Raw genomic sequence first — 20,338 nt, forward strand, 5'->3', positions numbered from 1 at the left:
GAGTCTTCTCCCGATGGCAGGGTCAGTCAGCTCCCTTTGGGCAATACAGTCAAAAGCATATTTTGCCCTCTCCCTCTGACATGCATCTGTGTACTCAGGGACGGTTCCAGTAAAGGCCTTCTCAGCCCTTGGTTTGATTTTTCCCAAGACCTGTGCCCTAGCCAACAGGAAACTGTGGTTTTGCTGACACCAGAGAACATGGTGGGACCTGCTGAATGTTGAACCCACCTGGTGGAATCCCCATTCTATAGGTAGGCTGCCTGCTCTGGCCACCCTCCTTTGGCAAGTCTTACTCAGCCTCCTGACCTGACAAAATCCTTTCTCTTCCTGGACTTGAAAAGTTACCATTATGATGAGAGATGTTTTATTTTTTGATGAGGAAACAAGGCCTGGGAGGAACCAGCTGGCAGAAAGATAGCCTTGATCAACACCCCAGTGTGGTGTTGGCAACAGGGCCAGACCACCACTCTCAAAGGAAGGAAGCAGCAACCTGAGCCTGTTGCTGACTAAAAGAATACACAAACACCGGTTGCTGTGCAGTAGTCTTCTCTCGAGTTTCTCGAGCTCTTTATCATTATAGCCTCTAAACAAAGCCGGCCTTTTGCCAAAGCAGTGAGTCAGCGACCTAAGCCTGCACAAGCGTCCCACAATAATGACCTTTCCCCTACACATCTGTTCATAACATGTTCCTTCATAATGTTTCAAACTCCCAAGGTCCCAGGCTTGCTCCTTTTGAGGAGCTGATAAAACATTCTTGTTTGCAAGCAATGTTTTCCCTGGGGCCTTGTGAGTTCACCAGACAGAACATTCTGTTTGCAGAAAAGTCCAGCCAGTCTTGTGGATGCCTCGAGTGCAAGAACAACCACATTTCATGCCAGGTCTCCTTCATGAGCCAAAGGTTGAAGAGGAAGTGAAACATAGCCGAAGGAAAGGTGAACCCGGTGCCATACAACATGTGCACCCTCGAGTAAGAGGAGAGAATCATGGATAATGGGGAAGAGCAAACACTAGCACAGACAGCAGAAAAGGTCAAGTGTGAATTTGGGATCCAGCAAGGAAAGGTGGAGAGAGAGACTTTTCTGAGTCAGTATCTGGAGCTTTCAAGACTGACTGGGAGCCCAAGCAGGGCTTTGGGCTGCAAGAAGAACACCCGTGAGGGTCACCATCAAGAATATTGTATCCAGACCCCAAATAGAAAATCTGCTAAGGCCACCCCAAGGTCTGAAAAGGTTGCAGACAATGTGAACAGGAAAAAAAAGCAGAGTATGAGACACAGAGAGAGAGAGAGAGAGCTCATTTCAGGGAGCAGCCCTTTCCCAAAAGATTCACCCTCAGGTACCTCATTCAGTCAAAAGAGTGGAAGCCAGAGAATGAAGCGCTGGAAGGCAACAACAGAAAGCGAAATTGCAGCTGACAAAGTGATGAATTTACTATCCAGTTGCAGTGGAGTTAGTCCTGTCATCCCAAAGTGACTTTCCTCTTCTTGATCATGGCAACACAGTGAGGTCAGATTTTAGAACTGAGGGAAGGGGTGTGGGGGCCATTATAGTCATGAGCACCCTTTTGGGCCTCGTTTGCCTCCTTTCCTCCAATTCTCAAGTGGGCTTCTGATGTGGACCTATGGCATTCCTCTCTTTGCAAAGTTGTTTCTGAGGCTGGAGAAGGGCTTCTTTCAACTGGAAATCTGAAGCCATGGGCAAGTCAGGCAGACCTTTAGAACACCCAAGAGAGACAACATAGAGGGGGAAAGGGGCATCCAGCTGAACATAACCACACAGATGCAAGGTTAATTGGAGGAATGGGGACTTCAGGGAGGCTCAAGACAAGCGGGCAAGCCCCAACCCTCCACCAGCACAGGTAGCTCCTCAGTCTTGAGCTGTGGCCCCTGGCACTGAATCCCATGATTGATGAAGCTGCCCAGAAGCACACAGGTGGTCGTATCTCAGGGTCATACAGCAAACTACTTGCTGTTGAATCCCAGGCGCAGCCTGAGAACCAACCTCAGAGAGGGATATCACCGCTAGGATCCTATTTCTGCTTGGTCAACCTGGCCCTGCCTGGGCGTGGTCCTCCCATGGGATCTAGCACCTCCCTTATTTCCATCTTTCCTTCCTTCATTCCCTCCCCATTCATCCACGCATACATTCAGACATGCATCCATTCAACCACACATCCATTCATCAATCAATTCACTCATATGCAGATGCCACTGGTAGAGGCAGGACACAGCATGCATCTGCACCTGCCCCTGGCCTCCACCAGAGGGCTCTATCACTCCACCAGAGGCCTGAGTCTCCATCGCTTTCCAATCACTTCAGTTATTGTAAGGCGAGAGGAGCCAGTTGCTGCACATTCACAGTTGGACTGTCAGCTTTATTTTTATTATTATTACTTTATTTTGGTAACATTAGTTTATAACATTATATAAATTTCAGTTGTATATCTTTATGTTTTGATTCCTGTGGAGATTACATCATGTTCACCACCCAAAGACTAATCACAATACATCACCACACACATGTGCCACACACCATTTTGTCCTCTTCCCTCCACCCAACCCCTCTGGTAAACCACTAATTCAGTCTCCGTTTCTATGTTTCTTTGTCATCCTTTTTATCTTCTACTTTGAGTGAGATCATACAGTACTTGACTTTCTCCCCCTGACTTATTTCACTTAGCATAACACCACCAGGGTCCATCCATGTTTTCACAAATGGCCAGATTTCATCGTTTCTTGTGGCTGAGTAGTGTCGACGAAAATAATCCATAACAAATCTATAAATGAAAATTTGGGAGAGTTTATTCTGAGCTGAAATCTGAGTACCATGGCCCAGGGTCTTTCCTCCCACAGGAAGAAAGGGCATCAAAGAAGTGAGGCATACAGAGTGGTTATATACCCCCATGCAGGACGTTTCACATATGATTGAAATGTCCCTCCCACAATAGTCACAAGATTGCCCTGTCAGCACAGCGCTTGATGGACACAGCAGGTAGTGGGTCTGCTATCTCGGAGGGCGTAGCAGGAGGCAAGTCTATTGTCTTGAGCTGGGTGATCACAGGTGAGCGCAGCAATCAGTTTCTAGCCTAAGGAAAGATGCTTAATCCTTAAAGAAATGCCAACATTGGGAAGGTGAGGGAAGTTGCACCTTTATGTCAAGAGCCTTTGCTCTTGCCATGAGGAATATCTAAAGCAGATATACAATGCATGTTCAACGGCCTTGGACAGGCCCTTTTGGAAATACAATGTCAGGCAGAATTAGGTTTACACCAAATGGTTTCCTCATATTCTCCAATATATCCTATTCCTTGCCATTTTTATTTGTCAGTAGTATTCCATTGTGTATATACTACATCTTCTTTATCTATTCATACCTCGATGGATACCTATGTTGCTCCCAAGACTTGGCTATTGTGAATAACGCTGGGATGAACAAAGTGATGCATGTATCTTTATGCATTTGTGTTTTCATGTTCTTTGGATAAATACCAAGTGGTGGAAGAGCTGGATCATATGGTAGTTCTATTAATTTTTTGAGGAATCTGCAGACTGTTTTCCATAGTGATTGCATCAGTTGGCCCTCCCACTAGTGTTATTCTCTTATAATCGTTTGTATTTCTGAGGTGCCTGTTGTAATTTTCCCTCTTTTGTTTCTGAATGTATGTATTTCAACTTTCTTTCTTTTTTTCTTTGTGAGTCTTGTTACGGTTTTTCAATTTTGTTTAGCTTTCCAAAGAACCAGCTCTTGGTTTCATTGATTTTTTTCCTGTTTTGTTTTTTTTTTTAAGTCTCTACTTCCTTTATATCTGCTCTGATTTTTATTATTTCCTTCCTTCTACTGATTTTGGGCTTGGTTTGTTCTTCTTTTTCCAGTTCCCTTAGGTGCACTGTTAGATTGCTTATTTGAGATTTTTCTTGTTTGTTGAGGTAGGCCTGTATTGCTATAAACTTCTCTCTTAGAACTGATTTGCTGTATGCTATAAATTTTGCAATGTCGTATTTTCATTTTCACTTGTCTACAGCTATTCTTTTATTTCTCCTTTGATTTCTTCCTTGACTCAATTGTTGTTCAGTAGCAGTTTTGTTTTGTTTTTGTTTTGTTTTTGTTTTTTGAGTAAGATTAGCCCTCAGATAACTGCTGACAGTCCTCCTCTTTTGTGCTGAGGAAGCCTGGCCCTGAGCTAACATCGTGCCCATCTTCCTCTACTTTCTTTGTGGGACGCCTTCCACAGCATGGCGTGCCAAGCAGTGTCATGTCCACAACCAGGATTTGGCATACATAAGAGGACCCAGCTTGCAGAGGGATAGACTAGATCAAGTCCCAAGTCCGTTGTTAGCAAATAGGGCCATGCCATGTCTTCAAGGATGGAAGCAGCGACCTGATGAGAAGGGTTGACTAGGAGGCGAGATACTGCTAATGGACACGTGGACCAGTGTCATACAACATGTGCACCCTCGAGTAAGAGGAAAGAATCATGGGAAAAAGTGAGGAGCAAACTCCAGCCCAGTGAGAAGAAAGGTCAAATGTGAATTTGGGATCCAGCAAGGAAAGTTGGAGAGAGAGATGGAGTGTTTCTGAGGCAATATTTGGAGATTTCCAGAATGACAGGGACAACAAGCGGGACAGTGGGCCACGAGAAGAACCCCCAGAGTGGTCAGGATCAAGAATACCCTATCCAGTAACCAGAGAGAAAATGTGCTGAGCACCACCCCAACTTCTGAGATGCTTTCACCGTTAGAAGACAGGAAAAGCAGAGAGAGAGAGAGAGTGCATTTCAAGGAGCTGCGCTGGCCTGTAAGAGCTGCCACCATCACCCACACCTCCTGGTGACCTCTTTTCCTGTCAAAAGAGTGGATGCCAGAAGATAAAGTGCTGGCAGGTCAGAACAGACAGCTAAACTGCAACTAGACAGATGATGAATTTGAGAACTAGCTGGCAGTTGAGTCAGTCCTGTCGTCCCAAGTTGACGTTCCTCTTCTTGACCATGGCACTACGTTGAGGTCAGATTTTAGCATTGAGGGGAGGGGGTTTGGTGGCATTAGAGTCATGAGTCTGCAAGTTTCAAATAAGCTCCTCATAAGATCCTCTGGCATTCGAGTGTTTGAGAAGGTCTCTCTCAGGATGGAGAAGGGCTTCTTCCTACTGGCACCTGAGGCCATAGCTAAGTCACGCACACATTTGGAACACCCAGGAGAGACAAGACGCAGGAGAGGAAAGGGAACCAGTTAAACACAGCCAAACAGACACAAGGTCACTTTGAGGAATGAGGACTTCAGGAAGGTCCCAAACAAGCAGGCAATCCCACCTCTCCACAGGCATGGTCAGCTCCTTGGGCTCAGGCTGTGGCTCCAGGCACTGAAGCCCATGAATTAGTCGAGCCAGCCAGAACAGCATGGGCAGGCCTACCTCGGGGTCACAGGGCAAATTACTCACTGTAGAACACCAAGCACACCCTCAGACCCAAATTCAGTGAGGTGTATCACTTCTAGATTCCTGATCTTGCTTGGTCAGTCTGGGCCTACCTGGCAAGCTGCACTCTTGTGGGCTGGAGCCACCCTCCCTTCCTTCCCTCCTTCTATCTCCATCATCCATACATCCATTCAGACACACATCCATTCAGCCACATATCCTTTCATTCATTCATTCATCTATTCATTCCTTTGCATAGCCCAGTGACACAGACCACAGCAGACACCTGCCCCTGCACCAGGCCACAGGCAGAGAGAGCTCCCATCCCCTCAGAGGCCTGAGGCTCCATTGCTTAGCAGCCAGGTCAGTCATTGTTAGGCCAGAGGAGCTGTTTTCTGCACATGTGCAGTTGGAAGCTGGCTTCAAGGCCTGGGTGCTGGGCTCCTGAATGTGTGAGGGAGAGGAAGTGATATTGGAGATTTGAGGGTGGTTGGGAAGGTGTGCCCAAATTCCTCTTCAGGTCCATGACATAGCAGATCATTGGGTAGCTGCTGCTGGCATTTCCTTGCCACAGCCAGAGAAGCCGTTGTGTTGAACCAACTTGGCAGTGAGAATCAGGCATGCCACTTTCCTCTCTGGTGTCAAAAGTGGACCTTGGGTGGTGTGTAATGGGTCTTGTCTTTCCTGCTCTCTGCGCTTGTGTTTTCTCCTCACCATTATCCATGATTCTCTCCTCTTACTTGAGGGTGCACAGGTTGTATGGCACCTGGTTCACATTCCTTTCATCTATCTCTCACCTCTTCAACCTTTCTGCTCAGGTCATTGCTTCTGTCCTTAGGAAGTCATGGTCTGGACCTGTTTGTGAACGGTGGACTGGGAAATTGATCAAGGCTATCCGTCTGCCAGCTGGTTCTGCCTAGGCCTTGCTTGCTCCTCAAAAAAAAAAAAAAGTGGACTTGTATCATGATTCGAAACTTCATCTCCAGGAGGAAGAAAGACTTTGTCAAGTCATAAGGCCAAGAAAACTTGCCAAAGGAGTGTGGTTTCCCAAGGCAGGCTACCTAAGGAATGGGGAACCTAAAAGCCTGGCTCATCCTTCAGCAGGTCCAGCCCTCTTCTCTAGAGTCAGAAAAGTCACACTGTCCTTCTGCCTAGTGCACAGATCTTTGGAGAAACCCAAGACTAAATGCAGAGGAAGAGAAGGTGGGCCTTCTACCTGAGTGCAGATGCAGGGCAGAGGGAGAGGAGTAACACATGGCTCACCTGTGCTGTCTGAAGGGGGCTGGTCGTCCCTTCCACCTAGGCCTAGAATCTGTCAGTGGGACAACTATGGAGGAAGTTTTCTGGTAAGTTGCATCACACCTTTCTGAGTAGTATGCCCCAAGTCGGCTGGCATAACTTCCCGAGGTTGTAGCAGCATTCGCATCCGTGCTCCCACTGACCATTCCCAGGTACCTAGAAAGAGAGGATGATGACCTTATGGATGGCAGTTGGAGTGGCGTGGTGAGAGGGGTCCATTCAAGGGATACTCGTAATTAACTGGGAGAGGCACTGTCCCCTGGGATGTGGCTCCATTCAAGTGGCCTCCTCTGCCCATGTCTAGTGGAGGCCCAGTCTCTGGGTCAGTAGGTTGAAGGTTGCCTCAAGGGCCACTTAGACTGGGACTTGGAGATCGTCGTCACAGTGCCTCACTGGATTACATCCTGACCCACCTCCCTCCATAATCTGACACATTAGAAACTCACTGTTGTCCACTTTTGAGACCAGAGAGTTGGCCGACATGCCCGACTCTCAGTGCCAAGTTGGGCCCACACTTTCTTTGTGAGTCTTGTTACGGTTTTTCAATTTTGTTTATCTTTCTAAAGAACCAGCTCTTGGTTTCATTGATTTTTTCCTGTTTTTTTTTGTTTTGTTTTGTTTTTAGTCTCTACTTCCTTTATTTCTGCTCTCATTTTTATTATTTCCTTCCTTCTACTGATTTTGGGCTTGGTTTGTCCTTCCTTTTCCAGTTCCATTAGGTGCACTGTTAGGTTGTTTATTTGAGAATTTTTTGTTTGTTGAGATAGGCCTGTATTGCTATAAACTTCCCTCTTAGAACTGATTTGCTGTATGCTATAAATTTTGCAATGTCGTATTTTCATTTTCACTTGTCTCCAGCTATTCTTTTATTTCTCCTTTGATTTCTTCCTTGACCCAATTGTTGTTCAGCAGCACTTTTGTTTTGTTTGTTTTTGTTTTTTTAGGAAGATTAGCCCTGAGATAACTACTGCCAGTCCTCCTCTTTTTTGCTGAGGAAGCCTGGCCCTGAGGTAACATCATGACAATCTTCCTCTACTTTATATGTGGGACGCCTTCCACAGCATGGCGTGCCAGGCAGTGTCATGTCCACACCCGGGATCTAAAGCAGCGAACCCCCGGCTGCCGAGAAGTGGATCGTGCGAACTTAACTGCTGCGCCACCGGGCCGGCCCCTCTGTAGTATTTTGTTTCATGTCCACATATTTATGTCTTTACCAATTTACTTCCTGTAGTTGATTTCTAGTTTCCTACCTTTCTCGTCAGAAAAGATGCTTGGCATTATTTCAATCTTCTTAAATATATTGAGACTTGTTTTGTGGCCTAATATGTGATCAGCCCTGGAGAATATTCTATGTTTATTCGAAAAGAATGTGTATTCTGTGGGTTTGGGATAGAACATTCGGTATATATCTACTAAGTTCATCTGGTCTAAAGTGTCATTTAAGGCCAATGTTTCCTTATTGACTTTCTGTTTGGATGATCTATCCATTGGTGTAAGTGGAGAGTTAAATTCCCCTTCTATTATTGTGTTACTGTCGATTTCTCCTTTTATGTCTGCTAATAATTGCTTTATATATTTAGGTGCTCCTATGTTGGGTGCATAGACATTTACAGGTGTTATATCCTCTTTTGTGTTGTTCCATTTATTGTTACGTAGTGCCCTTCTTTGTCTCTTCTTACAGACTCTGTTTTAAGGTCTATTTTGTTGATATAAGTATTGCTACCCCAGCCTTCTTCATATTGTCATTTGCATGGAGTATCTTTTTCCATCCCTTCACTTTCAGTTTGTGAGTGTCTTTAGGTCTGAAGTGTGTCTCTTGTATGCAGCATATATATGGGTCTTTTTTTGTATCCAATCGGCCACCCTATGCCTTTTGATTGGAGCATTTAGTCCCTTGACATTTAAAGTTGCTATTGATAAGTACATACTTATTGCCATTTTGTTACTTTTTTTCTGAGTGTTTTAGTAATTCTTCTCTCTTCCTTGCCTCTTGTCTTGCAATCTTCCCTTGTGGTTTGATGGCTTCATTTAGTATTACGTTTGGGTTCCTTTCTCTTAATTTTTTGTGTATTAATTATAGATGTCTGGTTAAGCACTGTGACTGGTGCACACACAGCACAGTGCCTGCCTGGCGAGAACACAGCATTGTGCTTGCTAAGCATTCAGCACAGTTCCTGGTGACAATTCAACACAGTGCCTATCTGATAAGTAATCAGTACAGTGGCTGGGGAGCTTTCAGCTGAGTGCCTGGGGAGCACTCAGAAGAAAGCACAATGAACACTCAGCATAGTGCCTTGTGAGCATTCAGCACTATGCCTGCTTGTGAGCACTCAGCACAGTGCCTTTCTGATGAGCACATAGTGTGGGACCAGGTGAGCACTCAGCATCATTCTGTACGGGGAGAACTCAGCACAGGGTCAGCCTGATGAGTACTCATGCCAGTGCCTGTTCACTCATTACAGTGCCTCCATCAGGAATATCAGGGCAGTATCTGCCTTTGAACACTCCGCACATTGCCTACCTGTTTAACAAGCAACAATGTGTCTGGTGAGCACTAAGCACTCTGACTCATGAGCAACACACAAACTCCTGCAAAGTGAATACTTAGCACAGAGGTTGGTGAGGACTCAGCAAAGTGGATGGTGAACACTCAGTACAGTTCCTTCCTGGTGAGAACCCAGTACAGGTTTGCCTGATGAGCACTCAACACTGGGCCTGATAATCACTGAGCACAGTGCCTGCCTGTGAACACTCAGCAGAATGCCAGCCTGCTGATAACTCAGCACAGTGCCTGGTGAGCACTAAGGACAGTGCATACATGGTGAGTGTACAGCACTGTGATTGATAAGCACTCAGTACAATACATGATGAAAACTCAGCATAGTGTCTTGTGAGTATTCAGCACTGTACCTTCTTGATGAATACTCAGGACAATATTACTGGTTACTGCAGGATATGTACTGAGGTATAGTGCCTTGTCCATAGCAGGCACTGATGAATAGTTGCTGCTGCAGGTTTTGTACAGGGATGTAGATTCTGGTGAATGGTGGGCCCTGAGGCATAGTGGCTGGTGCTTAGTAGGCACTGAGGTACAGTGGATTGTAGATTATAGGCACTGAGTAATGTTGGCTGAGGCATAGTAAGTTCTCAGGCATAGTGGCTCTTGCATATTAGTAACTGACATTTTGCGGCTGGTGAATGGTAGGCATTGTAGTAGTATAGTGGCTGGTGCGTAGAAGCACTGAGGCATAATGGTTGGTGCATAGTTGACACTGAAGTATACTTGATGGTGCACAATTTGCACAGAGGTATAGTGGCTTTTTCATAGAAGGAACTGAAGTGTGGTCTCTGGTATATGGTAATTACTGAGGTAGTGTGGCAGGTGCATGGTTGGGACTGGTGTATAGTAGCTGGACAGATAAGGCATTCTGGTATAGTGCCTGTTGCTGGGTAGGCACTGTGGTGTAGCAGCTGTTGCATTTGAGGAACATTCAGCCACTGTGATAGAGTGAATAGTATACAGTTGCCATTGAGGTGCAGAGACAGGTTCGTAGTTGGCACTTAGGTGTGGTGGCTAGTGCATGGCAGTCAGAGCAAGAAGGTTTCACAGCAGAATTCTTTCATTGAGTGAATGTTATAGATATTTTGGCATGGTTTTAATGAAATGTTTTAAAAGACATAAGAAAATGTTAGTAAACAAGTACTTGCAAGCTGGGGACAGTGACAGCATTCTTTAATTAAAAAAAAACTGATATCATTCTTTAAGCAGATATGGAAAATGTTAAGATTTCTTATATGCTGATGTTCCTAAGAGTTACTAGTAAGAAATTTTCACCAGTGTTCTTTCAGTGTATGAATGTTATAAATATTCTGTCCCACCTATAGTGAAATGTTTCATGAACATGATATGAACATGTTCCTAAAAGGTTGCAGGCAAGAAGTTTTCACCACAGTGTTCTTTCAGCAAATTTATGTTGTATATATTTGGTCCCACTTCTAGTGAAATGTTTCATAAATATTATATGAATATATTCCTAAACACCTATAAGAAAATGTTTTCTCCGCAGTGTTCTCTCACTGAATGAATGTTAAAGACATTCTGTCGTGGCTATAGTGAAACATTTGGAAAGACTTATAGGAAAATGTTAGTAAACAGGTACTTGCAAGCTGAGCTCAGTAAAAGCATTCTTCACTTTTAAAAAACTGATAGCCTTTCCATATGTATATATAGGAAAATCTTGAAATGTCTTATGTGAAGATGTTCCTAAAAAGCTACAAGTAAGAACTTTTCACCAGCGTTCTTTCAGTGAATGCATGTTATACGTATTCTGCCCCGCCTGTGGTGACATGTTTCGTAAGTGTTATATGAAGATATGCCTAAACAGCTACAAGCAGAAAGTCGTCAACATGCGGTTCTTTCAGTGAATGAATGTTAGAGTTATCCTGTCACAGCTTCAGTGAAACATTTAAAAAGACTTCTACAAAAATGTTCCCAAACAGCTACTTGCAAGATGGCTTCAGGGAGAGTATTCTTTGCCATGTGCGATGGAGAGAAATTCTGTATTGCTTATACTGCCGTGTTTGAAAAGTCTTGTAAGAAGATATTCATAAAGAGTTACAAGAAAATGGGTTTTAACAATGTGTGATTTCACTGAATGAAAGTTATAGATGTTTTATCACAGTTGTAGTGAAACATTTGAAATACTTATATGAAGTTGTTATTAAACAGATTTTTTCAAGCTGGATCCACGAAACTATTCTTTCATTGTAAGTAAGTGAGAGTCATTCTCTATGCACATATGCATACACTCGGCACAGTGCCTTCCTGGTGAGCACTAAGCACAATGATGGCCTGGTGAGCACTCACCACAGTCCTGCCTGGTGATCACTCAGCACAGTGCCTTCCTGGCACATAGTACACTGCCTGGAGAATACACAGCAAAGGGTCTAGGGAACACTCAGCACAGTGAATTGTGATTACTCAGCATAGTGTTTCCCTGCTGAGCATGCAGATGAGTGCCTGCCTCTGGAACACTCATCACACTGCGTGATGAGCACTCAGCACTTCTTTGGTGAACACTCAGTTTAGTGTATGATTAGCACTCAGCAGAGTGGCTTTTGATGACTCAGTAGGGTGTTTGCCTGGTGAGCACTCAGCATAGTGCCTGTCTGGTGAGCCCTCAACACTATGGCCACCTGGTGAGCATTTGGTACAGTGCCTATTTGTAGAACAACCTGCATAGTCTCTGGTGAGCACTCAGCACAGTGCCATTGAGCCATTAGCAGACTGCCTACCTGTCAAGCAAACAGTGCATTGTTGTCCTGGTGAGCACTCAGCACAATGCCTGACTAACTAGTGAACGCTGAACAGAGCACAGTGGGCACTACACATTGTGACTTGTAAGCACTTAGCACAGTGTCCGCCTGGTGAGTACTCAGCACCAACCAGATCTGATGAGCAGTCTGCATCATGTCAGTGTGGTGAGCACTCAGAAGAGTGGCTGCCCAGTGAGCACAGTGCTTGGTGAACATTCAGCATTGTTCCTGACGAACATTAACCACAGCGTGTTGTGATCACTCAGCACAGTGCTGGCTTGGTTAGTACTCAGGACAGTGCCAGCCTGCTGAGAAATCATCACAGGGTCTGGTGAGCACCCAGAATATTAACAGCAAGGTGAGTACCCAGCACAGTGCCCGCCTGATGAACACTCAGCACAGTGCCTTGCAATCATGCAGCACAGTGCCTGCTTGGTTAGTACTCAGGACCATGCCATCCTGCTGAGAAATCAACACAGGGTAAGATGAGAACTCAGCACAGTGCCTAATGGTCACCCAGCACAATGACTGGAGAGCACTTGTCACAGTGCCTGCCTGTCAAGCACTCAGCACAGTGACTGGTGGGAACTCAATACAGTGCTAGATGAGCCCCTGCATAGAGCATATTGTGTACTGTGAACATTACCTGCCTTTTGAATACCCAACACAGAGACTTCCTTGTGAGCACTCAGCTTACTACCTCGTGAACATTCAGTGCAGAGCCTGCATTCTGAACACTCTGCACAGAGCCTAGTGATCACTCAGCACAGTTAATACCTGATGAGGACTCAGTACAGTGCCTTCCTGGTGAGTGCTTAGCACAGAACTTGATAACTCAGCACAGTGCTTAAAGAACACTCAGCACAGTGCCTGTCTGGTGAGCTCCCAGCATAGTAATTTTTGAGCAATAAGTAAACTTCCCAATGGTGAGACCTCAGCACAATGCCAACTTTATGAGAACTTAGCACAGTGTGGCCTTAGTAGCACTCAGCACATTGCATAGTGAGTATCAGCACAGTGCCTGGTGAGCTCTCAGCACAGTGCTTGCCTGAGGAACACTCAACACAGTACTTTGTGAGCACTAAGCACTGTACCTGACTGTTGAGTACTCAGCCCACTGCCTGGTGAAAGCTCGGCACAGTGCCTGGCTAGCACTCAGCACATTGCCTGTTGATGTCTCAGCACTGTGCCTGCCTCTTGAGCATTCAGCAGAGTGCTTGACAGGTGAGCACTCAGCACATTACCTGGTTAGCACTCAGCACAATCTCTGCATGGTAGCTATCAGCACAAGGTTTGGTGAGCACTCAGAAAAGTGCTGTTGAGCACTCAGTACGCTTCCTGCCTGATGAGGATGCAGCACAGTGCCTGCCTTGTGAGCCCTCAGCACAGTGCTTGGTGAGCACTCAGTATAGTGTTTGATGAACACTCAGCACAGTGACTTCTGAGCACTCAGCTCATTGCCTGCCTGGTAAGCACTCGACAGAGTGCCTGCATGCTGAGGAATCAGTGCAGTGCTGACTTGGTGGGCACTCAGCACAATGCCTGCCTGGCGAGACCTCTTTACAGTACCAGGTGAACACTCAGTACAATCCTTTGTGATCATTAGGCATAGGGTCAGCCTGGTGAGCATCAGAACTGTCCCTGCCAGTTGAGAAGCCAGAACAATGCCTGTTGGCCTCTCATTAGAGTGCCTGTTTGGTGATCATCAGCACAGTGTCTGCCAGGTGAGCACTCAGCACATTGCCTGCTGAGTACTTAGCACAGTGCCTTGTGGACATTCAACACGATGCCTTAATAGTACTCAACAAAGTGCCTGCATGTTGAGAAATCTACGCAATGCCTGTTGAGCACCTTGCACATTTCCTGCCTGGAGAACACTCAGCACCATGCTTGGGGAATATTCAGCAGAGTGACTCTAAGGTGAGCATTCAGCATAGCGCCTGCCTGATTATCACACAGCACAGTCCATTGTGAGCAATCAGCATATTGTCTGCATGGTGAGAACTCAAAATACTGCTTTTGGTTATTATTTCGATCTCCTTACTGGTGACTGCTCTGTTCAAAATCTCTTGTATTAATTCAGTTTTGGAAGGTTGCATGATTTCAGGAATTTATCTATTTCTTCTAGGTTATCCAATTTGTTGGCAGATAGCTTCACATAGTATTCTCTAATAATCTTTTGTGTTTCTGAGATGTTTGTTGTAATTTCTCCTCTTTCATTTCTGATTTTACTTATTTGAGAATTCTCTCTTTTTTCTTGATGAGTCAAGCTAAATGATTGTGAATTTTGTTTCTTTTCAAAGAAACAGGTTTTAGTGTCATTGATTTTCTTTTGTATTTTTTTATTCTCTATTTCTGCTCTGATTTTTATTATTTTCTTTCTTCTAATGATTTTGGGCTTTGTTTGTTCTTCTTTTTCCAGTTTCTTGCTGCATTGTTTATTTGAGAGTTTTCTTGTTTATTGAGATAGGCCTGTATTGCTATAAACTTCCTACTTAGAACGAGTTTTACTGTATCCCATAAATTTTGTTATGTCGTATTTTTATTTGCAATTTTCTTCAGGTATTTTTTAATTTCTCTTCTGACGTTTTCATTTACACAATCATTTTTGAGTAGCATTTTGTTTACTCTCCACATAGTTGTGGCTTTTCTGTTTTGTTTCCTAAAGTTGATTTCTAGTTTCATACTGTTCTGATGAGAAAAGATGCTTGGTATTATTTTAATCTTCTTAAATTTATTGAGACATATTTTGGTCTAACTCACGATCTATCTTGGAGAATGTTCCATGCGCATTTGAAAAGATTGTGTGTTTTGTGGTTTTGGATGGAATGTTCTGTATATATCTACTAAGTCCATGTGGTCTAATGTGTCATTTAAGGCCCATGTTTCCTTATTGATCTATTTGGATGATCTATCCATTGGTGTAAGTGGAGTGTTAATGCCCCCTACCATTGTTGTTCTCCTGTCTATTTCTCCTTTTATGTCTGTTAATAATTGCTTTATATGCTTAGGTGCTCCTATATTTGGGTGCATAGATACGAGCATTACATGCTCTTGTTGGATTGTTCCCTTTATCATAGTCTAGTGTCCTTTTCTTTCTCTTGTTACAGTTTGTGTTTTCAAGTATATTTTGTCTGATATAAGTATTGCCACCCCAGTTTTCTTTTCATTGCCATTTGCATGGAGTATTTTTTCTATCCCTTCACTTTAAGTTTGTGAGAGTCTTTAAGTCTGAAGTGTGTCTCTTGTATGCAGGGTATATATGGGTCTTTTTTTTAATCCAATTACCTACCTTATGCCTTTTTATGGGAGCATTCATCCATTGACACTTAAAGTAGCTATTGATGAGAATGTACTTATTGCCATTTTGTTAGTTTTTTTCTGGGTGTTTTAGTAGTGCTCCCCTGTTCTTTTCTTCTTCTCTTGCTATCTTCCTTGGTGATTTGATGGCTTTCTTTAGTATTATGTTTGGGCTCCTTTCTCTTAATGTTTTGTGCATTTATTATAGCTTTCTGGTTTGAGATTGTCATGTGGTTCATATATAGTAACTTACATACATAACAATCTACATTAATTTGATAGTCTCTTTAGTTCGACCTCTTGCTAAAAGCACTAATCTTTTACTCCCTTCCTCCCACATCTCCTGTTTTTTATATCATATCTAACCTCTTTTTGTGTGTGTATCTGTTACCCTCTTATCATGGAAGTATATACTTTTAGTACTTTTGTCTTTTGACCTTCCTATTACCTTCATAGTTGATTGATCTTCTACCTTTTCTGTACATTTCCCTTTACCAGTGATATTATTGTTTTTTAAAATTATTTTTTACTCATATTTCTGGCGCTCTTTTTTTCCACTTAGATGAGTCCCTTTAACATTTCTTGTAAGGCTGCTTTCTTTGTCATAAACTCCTATAGCGTTTGCTTGTCTGTGAAACTCTTTATCTCTCCTTCCATTCTGAATAATAACCTTGTCAGGTCAAATATTCTTGGCTTTAAGTGTTTTCCTGTCAGCACTTTAAATATATTGTGCCACTCCCTTCTAGCCTGTAAGGCCTCTGCTGAGAAGTCAGCTGATAGCCTTCTGGGGTTTCTTTGTATGTAACTTATTACCTTTCTCTTGTACTTGGACGTCTGTTTCCTTCCTTAGTTTAGGAAAGTTTTCAGCTATTATTTCTTCGAATAGAATATCTGCCCCTTTCTCTCTCTCTTCTCATTCTGGGACACTTATAACACAGATGTTAGCGCACTTGATGTTGTCCCAAAGGTCCATGAGACTGCTCTTATTCTTTTTCATTCTTTTTTCTTTTATCTGTTCAGCTTGGATGATTTCTTCTAGTCTGTTTTATCATCACTTCTGTATCATCTACTCTGCTCTTGAATCGATGTAATGAATTTTTCGTTTCCAATATTGCATTCTCCACTTCTGTTTGATTATTTTTTATACTTTCCAATTCTTTGTTGAAGTTCTCACTGAGTTCATCCATTCTTCTTCTGAGATCAGTGAGCATCCTTATGACTCTTAGTTTGTACTCTTTGTCAGGTAGATTGTTCATGTCTGTTTCATTTAGTTCTTCTATGGTTTTGTCCTGTTCCCTCAGTCAGAATGTATTCCTTTGTCTCCTCATTTTGCCTCTTTCTCTGTGCTTATATCTATGTACTAGGTAGGTCAGCTATGTCTCTCGATCTTGGAGAGGTGCCTTTAAGAGATGCCTTATGAGGCCCGAAAGCATCCTTCTTTTCTGTCACCAGTTCCAAATGTTCCAGGAGTGTCCCTTGTGTTGGCAACATGTGTCTGTTGTGGCAGAGTTGATCTTGCTGCAGGAACCTGTGAAGACTAGGCTGTCCCCCTGGCTGGCTGGTTGTAATGCTTATCTCTGTGTGGCTGCTATGCACCTTTCAGTCACTTTTCCAGGATAGGGAGACCCAGCACAGTTGGATGCAAGGTCTAATATCACATTCCCGTTGCAGTGTTTCTGTTAAGTGAATACGCCCCCATCATGGCTGTTTGCCACACTCAGCAGCTTAAAATTGGTATGGACTTTTGGCCTGCATTGCTGTTGTCAGCCATCTCAGTGTTGCAGCTAATCAAGTCCATCCTAAGGCATGGGAACACCCAGATTTTTCAGGCTTTGAAAGGTGGACTGATGCCCTATGTTACTGTTTGAGAAGCACAGGTCTGCTGCAGCTGACAAGGCCCCCTCCCTGTAGGACCACACACCCCTTCAACACATTCCTGCTCCATGAACACTCTGGCACCCTGAAGTGGACCCAATTACCCCACTGCAGAGGCTCCACACACTACACCAATGTAGCCCACTCCTCACAAATGCCCTGCCCCACAGAGGCAGACCCACTTGCCTGGCTGCAGAGGTTCAGACATCCCATTTATGCAGTCCCACAAGTTGTCTGAGGGCTTATTGTTGGATGGGGCCAGTCCCTAGGCTGGGCTGCCTGTCCCAGCTAAGCTGGATTAAATTGGTGCTCTAGTGAGTGGGGCCAATCCCTGTGCTAAAGGGCCATGGAAAGAATTCCAATGGCATCTGCCAGTGTCGATGTCAGCATGCCTGTACTAGGTCACAATAATGGCTGCCACCAATGTCTCACTCCCTGAGGAAGTCTCACCTCTCAACAAGATGCACCCATAGCTTATAAAGTGAGTCTCTTTCCACCAAAAGACTGTGCACCTTTCTTTCTTGTTATTTTATGTTGCTTTCTGAAGTGGATGAATTTGTGCATGGGCCATTTAAGAGCAGGCTTTTAATCTCTTATGTTTGCTAGCTTTTCTGGGGGTTAGGACAGCAAATTAAGAGTAATTCTTTTTTTTCAGATGGAAGCAATTCGAGCAAGTATGGATTTCAGGAAAAATAAAAATGAAGAAAGGTAAGTATAGTTTCCCTAGGTCCTCCCATTTTGGTTTTTAAGCATACCAAGAAACTCTAAGATTCCTTTTGTTAAATTAAATTTGAACATTATAATTCTAAAACTATCTAGCTTTGATTCAAGCAAACTGTAGGTAGGGGTATTTTATTTGGACAATATTTCTCATTTTATAATAAAAACATAATATATGAGATATAATAAAGACATAAGATAGTAATATACAAAATAGCAATATATCTAATACATAATAGTATAATCTGAATAAGATCCTAGTAGAAAAAATAAAAATATAAGCAAAAATAAAAATTAATTTTAATTTGTTCAATTTTGTTTAATTTATTAATAAATAAATTTATTTATTAATAATAAATTTATTGATTTTAAAATTAATTTCTAATTCATTAATTTTCAAAATGTAATTAAACCTCATATTCTATTGTGCATGAAATATCAGTTTATGTTTTCACCCTGTTTTTAACAGACAGATGCATGTGGCGTATTTTCATACTCTGTTCTGTTACACTGGCATATTTGTCCACCTCTATTTGAAAACTCTCAGATTCTGCTTACTGCATTTTTATCAGACTTGACAACCTAGATAAAATTCTGCTACTTAGTTCTTTTCTAAGGGTGTCTTCAATAATCTTCACCCTCTAAATATTGATATAAATGATAAAATCCACTTGTCTAATTCCACTCCATAAGTGGAACTACTGTTTATTGCATCTCCTATTATTGTTGCTTTGTCCATTTTCCTGTGGTTCTATCAGTTATTAGGTATATAAAATTATCCTTTTTTTCAGGAATATTAGCCCTGAGCTAACACCTACTATCAATCCTCCTCTTTTTGCTGAGGAAGACTGGCCCTGAGCTAACATCTGTGCCCATTCTCCTCCACTTGATATGCAGAACGCCTACCACAGCTTGGCTGGCCAAGCAGTGCCATGTCCGCACCCAGGATCCGAACAGGTTAACCCTGGGCCACAGAAGTGGAACATATGAACTTAACCACTGCGCCACTGGGCCTGCCCAAAATTATATAAAATTTTGAGTGGTTATGTTTTTGTTTTAATTGAACCTTCTGTATTTCCCAAGTCTTCCTTTTATTTTAATAATAGTTTTTGCCGTTTAATCTACTTTGATATTAATAACGTGTATCTGTTTATTTTTGGGTAGAGTTTACATACTCTATCCTGTCCCATACTTTTAACTTTCTGTAATGTTAATATCTAGGTATATTTATTATGAAAACATATTTTTCTTACAACTGTCTACATTTTATTTTAATAAAAGCGTTTAGTCCATTTTCAGTTGATGTAATTACTGATCTATTTTAAGCTTTTTGTGTTACACCTTTTCTATGTGTTAACTTTAGTCTTTCTGTTCTCCTTTTGAATTGATTTAATTTTTCTAATTTGTCCAGTATTAGTTTTGAAGTTACACCTATTTTTCTAGTGACTAGCTTTCTTTAACAAAGTCTAATGTTAATTGGTACTTATCTGTTCTTTCCAGAGAGTGCAGGGACCCCATCTACCTCTTCCTGAATTCAGAATTCTAAGTTATTATTGTTATGTACTTAAATTTTATATATGCAATCTCATTTATTTGTCTATTTACGTACTTAAAGCCTACTACATATTATCATTTTTATATGTATTCTTTATTGACTTGGATCTACCCACATATTTATTAATTTTGTTAGTCTTAATTTGTTTCTGATTCTCCATCCATTTACCTGGGATTGTCCTTTTTCCTAAAAATTATCCTTCACTGTTATGCTTTAGTTTGGTATGTTCATGATAAATCTCAGCCTCTGCTTTTCTATAAATGCTTTTATTTCCTCTTTTTTTCCCAAAAGATATTGTTGCATTGAATGCAATTCTTGGATTTGTCGTTATATACTTTTAGCATATGTAAGCTATCTTTCCATGGTGACCCAGCATCTTTTTTTGCTTTTGAGAAATTAGATGTTAATTTAACTTTTACTTCTTCAATGAAATCTCTCTTTCTTTTCTTTTTCTCTTTCTTTTCTTCTCTCTCTCTTTCCTTTCTTTCTTCTACTGTTTACCCCTCCTGACTGCTTGCATGTTTCCTCCTTGTATTTCTAATTCTTTCTACTTTTCAACTGTGTTGCCATCAGTGTAAGTGTGAAATTCTTCTTTTTGACAGGCCTGCAATCTGTTGAGGCTGTAGAACCTGAAGCATAGTCAGTCATCAGTTTTAAAGTTCCTAGTAATTTTCAATCTGAATATTGTTTTTTCTCATTTCTCTCTTTAATTTGTGTGATTTTCATTAATAGGTTTTTTTCATTTTTTACTGTGTTCTCATAGTCTCTCTCCTTTCTTCACAATTTTGCCTCTTTGGTCTTTATTCTTAACTTCTTTTCTAGCATTTATCTTGTTTACTAATTTTTCTTTAGCTCTTTTTAAGTT

The sequence above is a fragment of the Equus caballus genome, chromosome 1, assembly GCF_041296265.1.
Source record: "Equus caballus isolate H_3958 breed thoroughbred chromosome 1, TB-T2T, whole genome shotgun sequence".
NCBI classification, from domain to species: Eukaryota; Metazoa; Chordata; class Mammalia; order Perissodactyla; family Equidae; genus Equus; species Equus caballus.